Source organism: Pelophylax lessonae (genome assembly GCF_965119305.1).
Source record: "Pelophylax lessonae genome assembly, chromosome: 9".
Classification (NCBI taxonomy): domain Eukaryota; kingdom Metazoa; phylum Chordata; class Amphibia; order Anura; family Ranidae; genus Pelophylax; species Pelophylax lessonae.
In genome coordinates, this window is record NC_138776.1 from 141,239,267 (window position 1) to 141,248,376 (window position 9,110).

Consider the following 9,110-nt stretch of genomic DNA (forward strand, 5'->3'; position numbering starts at 1 on the left):
TGGTTAACACACTGGGATATCTTATAGGAATATTTAATGGCTTGAGACCATTGCGTATTCGTAAACGTTTAACACAGTTCTTCCTCCCATTTTAGCATAGGCCCTGTCTTCTGGAATATGAATATAGAATTTAATGTGTTATAAAATAAAGAAATACCTTTCTTCCTTTCGGGAAAGGCAGTATAATAATCATATAACCGTTGGGACAATAATAATGTTGGTAATATGTATTGACTAAGAAATGTAGTTATTCATATGTAAGAAAAATATTCAGATTTTGGAAGTTTATATATCTGCTGAAGTGTTTCAAATGATTTAGGTCTTATACCTTCTAGCAAATCTTCAATCCAGTATATATTACAATCTCTACATTTAGAAATATATAAATAGGGTATGAGAATTTCCATTGTTTCTATAGGTATCTTTATTTTTTTATTTACATAGTCTGATTTATTTTTCGTTAGGAGGATTCTCCATGCTAATAACGATGTTTTTACTGTAATAGGAATGTTTTGAATTGAGCCCGGTTTCCAGTAGTCTGCTATCATCAAGTGTGTTAGGTGCTTGGTTTTGGTTAAGGCTTTTTCCACCTGAACCCATCGGGTGTCTATATCATTACAGAACCATGGCTTGAGAGATACCAACTGGTATGCCCAATAATAATCTTCCAAATGAACCATAATTATACCTCCTACTGATTTATGTTTAATCAGGTGAGACCATGCCATGCACACTGCAGTATATTGAGGTGCCTTAGTGCAAGTTTACTGCAGTATATTGACGTACATTAGTGCACATTTCCTGCAGTATAGTGAGGTACATTAGAGCACGTTTACTGCAGTATATTGAGGTGCGTTAGTGCATATTTTCTGCAGTATATTGATATGCATTAGTGCATATATACTGCAGTATATTGAGGTGCGTTAGTGCACGTTTACTGCAGTATTTTGAGGTGCATTAGTGCTCCTTTACTGCAGTATATTGAGGTGCCTTAGTGCATGTTTCCTGCAGTATATTGAGGTACAATAGTGCATATTTCCTGCAGTATATAGGGTACATTAGAACAGGTTTACTGCAGTATATTGAGGTGTGTTAGTGCACATTTCCTGCAGTATATTGAAATGCATTAGTGCACATTTCCTGCAGTATAATATTGAAGTGCATTAGTGCACATTTCCTGCAGTATATTGTGATGCATTAGTGCTCGTTTTCTGCAGTATATTGAGTTGCATTAGTGCATATTTACTGCAGTAAATTGATGTGCATTAGTGCACCTTTACTGTAGTATATTTAGGTGTGTTAGTGCACGTTTACTGCAGTATAATGAAGTGCATTAGTGCACATTTCCTGCAGTATATTGAAATGCATTAGTGCACATTTCCTGCAGTATAATATTGAAGTGCATTAGTGCACATTTCCTGCAGTATATTGTGATGCATTAGTGCTCGTTTTCTGCAGTATATTGAGTTGCATTAGTGCATATTTACTGCAGTAAATTGATGTGCATTAGTGCACCTTTACTGTAGTATATTTAGGTGTGTTAGTGCATGTTTACTGCAGTATAATGAAGTGCATTAGTGCATGTTTACTGCAGTATATTGACATGCATTAGTGCACATTACCTGCAGTATAATGAGATACTGCACATTTTCTGCAGTATATTGAGGTACATTAGTGCACATTTCCTGCAGTAAATTGACGTGCATTAATGCATGTTTTCTGCAGTATTTTGAGGTGTTTTAGTGCATATTTACTGCAGTATATTGACATGCTTTAGTGCACTTTTACTGCAGTATATTGACATGCTTTAGTGCATGTTTACTGCAGCATATTGACATGCGCTAGTGCACGTTTACTGCAGCATATTGAACTGTTAGTGCACGTTTACTGCAGCATATTGAACTGTTACTGTTAATGTGTCACACCCACCTGGGGTCTTGCAGTGAAGAGGGAACCCAGTTGCAGTGAAACAGCACTCCCTTACAATCACGACTCTCCTGAATCCCTAAAAGACCCCGAGGGGTCTGTGGTGGCACGGAGGCCTTTAATGAAGAGGAGGAATCAGTCGCCCAATCTGGAGTCAGGTCTGGCAGGTAATCAAGGAGTATCAACCTGAGGAAGAAAGGATCAGGAACCAGGAACACAGGCAAATCAACAGCAGACTAGCAAGGAAAATAACCAAGCACTGACTGGAAGGTGTGCTTGGTTTATATAGGGAGCCAGGATCACATGACCCACCACCTCCCACCAGTAGGTGGGGCAGACAGGAGCTATAAAGGGAGGTCAGAGACCCAGCGCTATCTTGATTTGCTTCATACACCCTGACCTTACTAGATCTGCAACTATCCTCTCTCCCTCTGTGTAAGACACTGGAACCGCATGGCGGGCACCATCTTGCCATGACAGTTTGCCCACTGCTGTCCCCAGAGGCGAGGGGAGGAGAAGGAACCACCGCAGACCTGGAGGAGGTGTCTCCAAGGACCACAAGCACTGAGTCTCTGTTACGAGAACGCCGCAGGCGTCCAGACGCAGGTGAGTACGCGGCAGTGCCCTGACATAGTGCACGTTTACTGCAGCATATTGAACTGCGTTAGTGCATGTGTACTGCAATATATTTAGGTGCATTATTGCACGTTTACTGCATTATATTGAAACACATTAGTGCAAGTTTACTGCAGCATATTGAGGTGCGTTAGTGCAGGTTTACTGCAGTATATTGATGTGCATTAGTGCTCATTTACTGCAGTATATTGAACTGCGTTAGTGCTCTTTTGCTGCAGCATATTGAAGTGCCCTAGTGCCTTTTTACAGCAGTATATTGAAGTGCCCTAGTGCACTTTTACGGCAGTATATTAAGGGACATTAGTGCACATTTCCTGCAGTATATTGACGTGTGTTAGTGCACGTTTCCTGCAGTATTTTGAGGTGCGTTAGTGCACATTTAGTGCAGTATATTGACGTGCTTTAGTGCACGTTTACTGCAGTATATTGACGTGCTTTAGTGCACATTTACTGCAGCATATTGACGTGCGCTAGTGCACGTTTACTGCAGCATATTGAACTGTTAGTGCACGTTTACTGCAGTATATTGAACTACGTTAGTACACGTTTACTGCAATATATTTAAAGAATTGTTCATGTTGAATGATCCCATAAGTGCCACATCCCAAAAGTTCAATAAGAAACAAAGAAATTCCCCTTGGGTGGGACTTTATAGGCACTAAAATTACAATGAAACAAAAAATATAAGGTTTATAAAGTTTATTCAAAATTTCTATACAAATTAGATAAAAACAGTTAGGCAAGCTGAAAGATACATCACATGTAACAGCAGAAAATTGACCACATAACCCCCGGGTGATAACCCGACGCGTTTCGGAGTATTAATATGAACTCCTTCTTCAGGGGTGCCCTTGGAGGGTGGTATAGTCCACTGTAGTGATTAGAATAAATCGCCTGCCTGGATATTAAAAACAAGTAATCAGCATACTAGTGTTGCCCATCAGGGATGCCGTGTAGTTATCCTGGAATATATTTAGAAATTGGACAGATTCTTGGGTGTAAGGTGTCGGAGTTGCGTGCTAACCAGTCTCAATGAAGGCTGGGTGGGAGCAGCTGAAACCCCAAAAGACAGCAATCCTTCAAAGTCCAAATTCCTCCAAGAATGAAACAAAGCAGTAGAGCCTTCGGTTCTCTGTGTGTCCGGCAAGAGAGGTTATCACCCGGGGGTTATGTGGTCAATTTTCTGCTGTTACATGTGATGTATCTTTCAGCTTGCCTAACTGTTTTTATCTAATTTGTAAAGAAATTTTGAATAAACTTTATAAACCTTATATTTTTTGTTTCATTGTAATTTTAGTGCCTATAAAGTCTGCCCCAAGGGGAATTTCTTTGTTTCTTACTGCAATATATTTGGGTGCATTAGTGCACGTTTACTGCAGTGTACTGAAATGCATTAGTGCAAGTTTACTGCATTTCAGGCGGTCATACACAGCCAGTGCTCGATTGGCTGAAATTCAGCGACAGGCTCAGGCCAGTTCGGCTTTTTTTCCCTACGCCAATGGCTGCTGATAAAGGATGCATGCACTGTACTGTTACCATTTGAGAAGGTGACAAGGATTGTGAGTGGTGACAATGCATGCATCAGTGACACAATCCCTGTTGTGTTCCTGCTGGAGCAAACTCTGCATGGCATTATGGATAGGGCACTGGTGGTAGAGCAGAGGGAGGAAGAGGAGGACTTCCTATCCTTTTAAGGCCTGCTTTATGCAGACACCATTCTTGCGACCACAGAACACACAAGAAGAGGAGGAGGAGGATGATGGCAGTTTTGGAGGCACTGAAGCAGAGGAAGACTTTAAGAGATGTTTTTCCATGCCCGAAACACTTGGGAGTAGTACGTGGCTGGGAGGAGGCAGTTCCAGATACTGTAATTCTCAGTGACCCTGAGGACTCTTCTCATGCCTCCGCAAACTTGTGGTGCATGGGCTCCCTCATGCTTCAAAGCCTGTGAAAGGACCTGAGAATATGTGGCATCAAGGAAAAGGATCACTCTGGGTTGGCAACCCTCCTTGACAACCGTTACAAGGGGAAAGTCTGAGAACTCATCCTGTTCTCACAGAGGAAGCACAGGATGAAATATCTTGAGTACACCTTAAAGAGAAGTTTATGTAATGCTTTTTCAGACTCTGCTAGGTTACAGTCTCATTGAAAGGCTAGTTTTAAGGCTTCTGTTGGTCAAGAGAGGAGCGGTGGAGAAAGGAGACCCCTCAGTGATGCATTTTAAAACATTTTTAGTCCTCGGTACCTAGGGCTGTCAGCTCCCACATCCCAATGGCAGCATCTGCTTCATATGGTGGGAGATTATCTAGGGGCAAAAACAGACATGGAGAGCTTTCCAGTTGATGATCCACTGGGTTACTGGGTCATGAGAATAGACCACTGACCAGAACTCGCTCAGTATGCAAAGGAGCTGCTGGGGTGCCCTGCATCAAGCGTGCTTTCCGAATGGATATTCAGTGCTGCCAGAGGTTTTGTGACAGATAAAAGAGCACGCATCTGTCCACAGACTCCATTGAGCGGCTGACATTTATCAAAACAAATCATTCCCAGATTAGCAGTAGCTATCAAGCCCCTGATGCCGATATTCATGATTAAAGTATAACTAAAGGCAAAATGCTTTTTTTTTTTGATAGAGTGGAAATGGATTAGAACACGTGTCAACCTCCCTATTTGTCCGTATTACTGTTAGCATTGAAAGTGAAAGTTAAAAAAATCCCATATTTTGGGAATTCCCTTAATTTGCAGAGATTTCTTTTCACTTCCTGTTTGGCCCGAATTGGCTATGCTTCCATTAGCGAAGAAATGATCAGTTAACGGCATTACATATATGAGACATATTTTGGTGAGGTACCTTACTGCCCTTCTCTTTGTTGCAATTCCAATACGGACTGCCCCAGTTGATGCAATTCTATTATTTGCAGCTCAAGCTTGCAGTTGTGGCTTAACACTTATCACCGGGTTTGTCCCTTTCCCCTGCCCCTCTTTGGTAGGATGCAGCAGAGCCCTATACAAAAAGGGTTTATATCTCAATGTTATGCCACGCTCTTGTCTACCTATTTGAAAGTAAACCCTTGCAAGGTGTCAGAAAAATGGGTGCCAGATGTAGGTAATTTGCCCTGTGAGCAATGGGAGATGGTGCAGAAAGCGGTGCACTATAGCTCCTTAAATACATCCCAAAGCCTGTCCCAGTTATATGTATGGTTGAGGGTAAAATGCACCCCTTTAAAACGATTTAAAATGGGCCTCCCTATGGAATCGCTATATTCCACATATAGCAGGGATCATGGCACTCTAAAAACACACATTATAGCGCTGCCCAAAATTGCACAGATACTGGGAGGCTGTTCTTAATACCATTAATCAAGCATTCCAAACTACCCTTACTCTGGACCCTAAGTGTTGTATCCTAGGTATAGTTGATGATGTGGTGGCGGACTGGTTTGACTAAGGCGGCCTCTAGAGCACTTTTTCAGGCATGTAAAGTTTTACTACTCCATTGGAAACTCACTTCCCCTCCTACAATTAAAGAATGGGTGGAACACATGGTTACTACCCTCAGATATATGAGCGTTTTTTTTTAAAAAGCATAGGGGTTGTCCAGCTAAATTTAACAGGGTCTGGGGTGGCTGGCTGGATATTCCTGGCCTAGCTCCAGCAGTCCCAGTCATGAATAGATTATTATGTTAACATCTTTGTATCTATATCTACTGTATGGTACCATCAGCAGGCGTAGCCTGTCTCAAGCATGCAGCAGGATGGCGGGGTAATTTTCAGTGTCTCTGTGCTAGGGCATGGATTTTGACTATTACTTCCTTGGTATGCTGTTACTGTATCTTTGAAACCCCATTGTAACAGTCTAGTCTCTTTATGACTCTGAATGCTCTGGAACATGCTGTTTTGTATATATTCAATTGTTTCAATAAAGGTCTTTTTGACACAAAAAAGTGGTTGAATTTCTTGATTTTGGCCTTAAAATTGACCTTGCAACAATGCCCATAAAGAAAAATATGGTTCTTTATCAATTTGGCTGTATATTTAGGGTCATTGTCCTGCTGCAGAATGAATATGGGACAGGCACCTCCCTGTTGCTTTCAGCATTATATAAACTGTATGTAGCATCAACTACATACAGTATGCATCGCTGTGTTTCAGTAGTGGTACGGGGACACTTACATACATTTCGCTGTTGATACAAAATCGAGTCGAGCTGAGCACTGACCAGTCATTCACAGGAATCCTTGTATTTTATGAATGAATGCAAGGCGTACTCTGATTGACTGAGGTGAAGAGGCAATAAATGATTGGCACGGGAGCATGCTAAAAGATCCAAATGTAAGCCAAAAGATAATCCAGAGGTCTAGATGACAGACCTGAGGTAACTGCTAGATTAAAGTATACATTTCCAGCATGCTTTAGATCTTCAAAATAGCATCCAAAAGTTTATTAGGGCAGTCACATCACAGCAAAGAATTGCAACATGCAGGACCCTTCAATCAGGCATATGTGATGAAGGGTTCTTGTGTGGCTCCGAAACTTTGCAATTCTTTGCTGTGATGTGATCGCTCTAATAAACTTTTGCCCCTATTTATAAGATCCATTGTTTGCTGAAAATGCATGCTGTAACCTTGCTTTGATACTGATTCCCAGCCAACAGTTGTGTCATCACCCATCAGTCATAAGCCACTTCCAGGAATATGTGCGATGGGAATATTTGACTAGATTTAAGCCAAGTTCACACTTGCTAAAAATACTAACGCTTATAGTAATGCAAACCAACGTCCCTTTAGTGTTAACACATATTTTTGACACATTTTATAATATTATTATTATGCAGGATTTAGATAGTGCCAACAGTTTACGCAGCGCTTTACAATAAAAAGGGGGACAGCACAATTTACAATTCAGTTCAATACAAAAGGAAAAGGGGGGCCTTGATCATGGAGCTTACAATCTAAAGGGAGGGGGAGGTGGTACAAAAAGAGAGGGAGTTATTTTGAGGGGACAGCAAATTTACATTATTATACAATAAAAATGTAGAGAATCCACGCTAAAAATTGAAATAAAGGTATCGATAAGAAAAAGCTGTCGGCTTGATAAATATTGACAATATTTAAAAAAATAGATATAAAGTTCATAAGCAGCGCATAAAATGGTAAAACAGAGAGATCAGTGCCCGACTTCTGTACAGATGAGCACTTAAATCCAAAATGAGTAATTCAAACTGCTTACCAGACAGTCAAAAAGGAAATGCTTGACAACAAGTCATCTTCATTAGACCGAGATCCTTTCATATACTGTAAGGCAACCAAGATTAAACATCCCAATATTTCTCAGATGAACAGGGATAAAGTGGTCGGAATCCAGCATAAAATTGAAAAATATCACTCATAGTGTATTAGGATAAAATATACAAAAATCATAAAACTGAGGGAAATGATGCAGGGAAACCGTCACCAAATAACAGTGTAAGGGTCACACAGCATCGCAGTGGGACTATCTTATCTGCTTACCAGACGGACCAACTTAAAAGAATTGAAAACGATATCCACGGTTCTTAGCGTGTCTTTGCCTGTAAGAGCGGTCAACTGAGGCGTTTCGGCCAATCAGCCGTAGTCTGAGGTCGCGGATATCTTTTTGGATGTGTACACTGTCTTTTAACATTTGCAATATTGTAAGTAGTTTTCAAGAAACCTCTACATGTTGTTTTATCATACTACGCTATGAGACTGTTTATTTTTTGGGCATATACTGGCTATCCTTGATGGACTGATGTGACTTGATTTATCTAGCACCAGACGACATCAACCTATGACGAAATGCATCGGGCGGTTCCAGACGTGACGTCACCATGCCCCCTTCTTTGCCGGCTATAAATTGCTTATGAGAACGCGGGACGCCGCAGTTCTCTTTCTGCTACATCGCTGTTGTGATATGCTCGTTTTTATTGGGATCCATGTAAGTGCAACTTTTAAATAAACGGAATTGAGTCTTATTCAGTACTACGCTATGTGCCTCTTCCATCTTTTCCTCTCCATATAAGGTTCATGTATGGTTGTGTCCGGCACTTCATGATGAGGGACCTCATATGATCCTGTACATCTGCCCTGTTATACTGTAAGTGCTTGGGGACAGTCCATTAGGTTGCATGGCCATGGGATTTTGGTAAGCAGCCATTTTTTATGTTTTCTCATCCACGGGTGATTTCCTCCTACTCACGCTGGGAAGAGTTCTCTCGGATATCCTACAGTCAGTTAATTTACCCCCCCATGCAGCTTCCAGTTAGTGTCACATTTCCCGCCATACTATCACAATCCCACTATAAGTCGCTGATCACCGCCATTATTAGTATTAGGATAAATAAAATTCCAGTATGTCTATACTATAGACATGTAGCAGAACACATGTTGGCCTAAAATTAATGAGGAAATTTGATTTTCCAAATGTTTAATTGCATGTTTTATAGCAGAAAATAAATATATATATATTTTTTAACTTCTATACAATAAAAAAACAAACAAAAAACAGTGGTGATGGTGATCAAATACGAC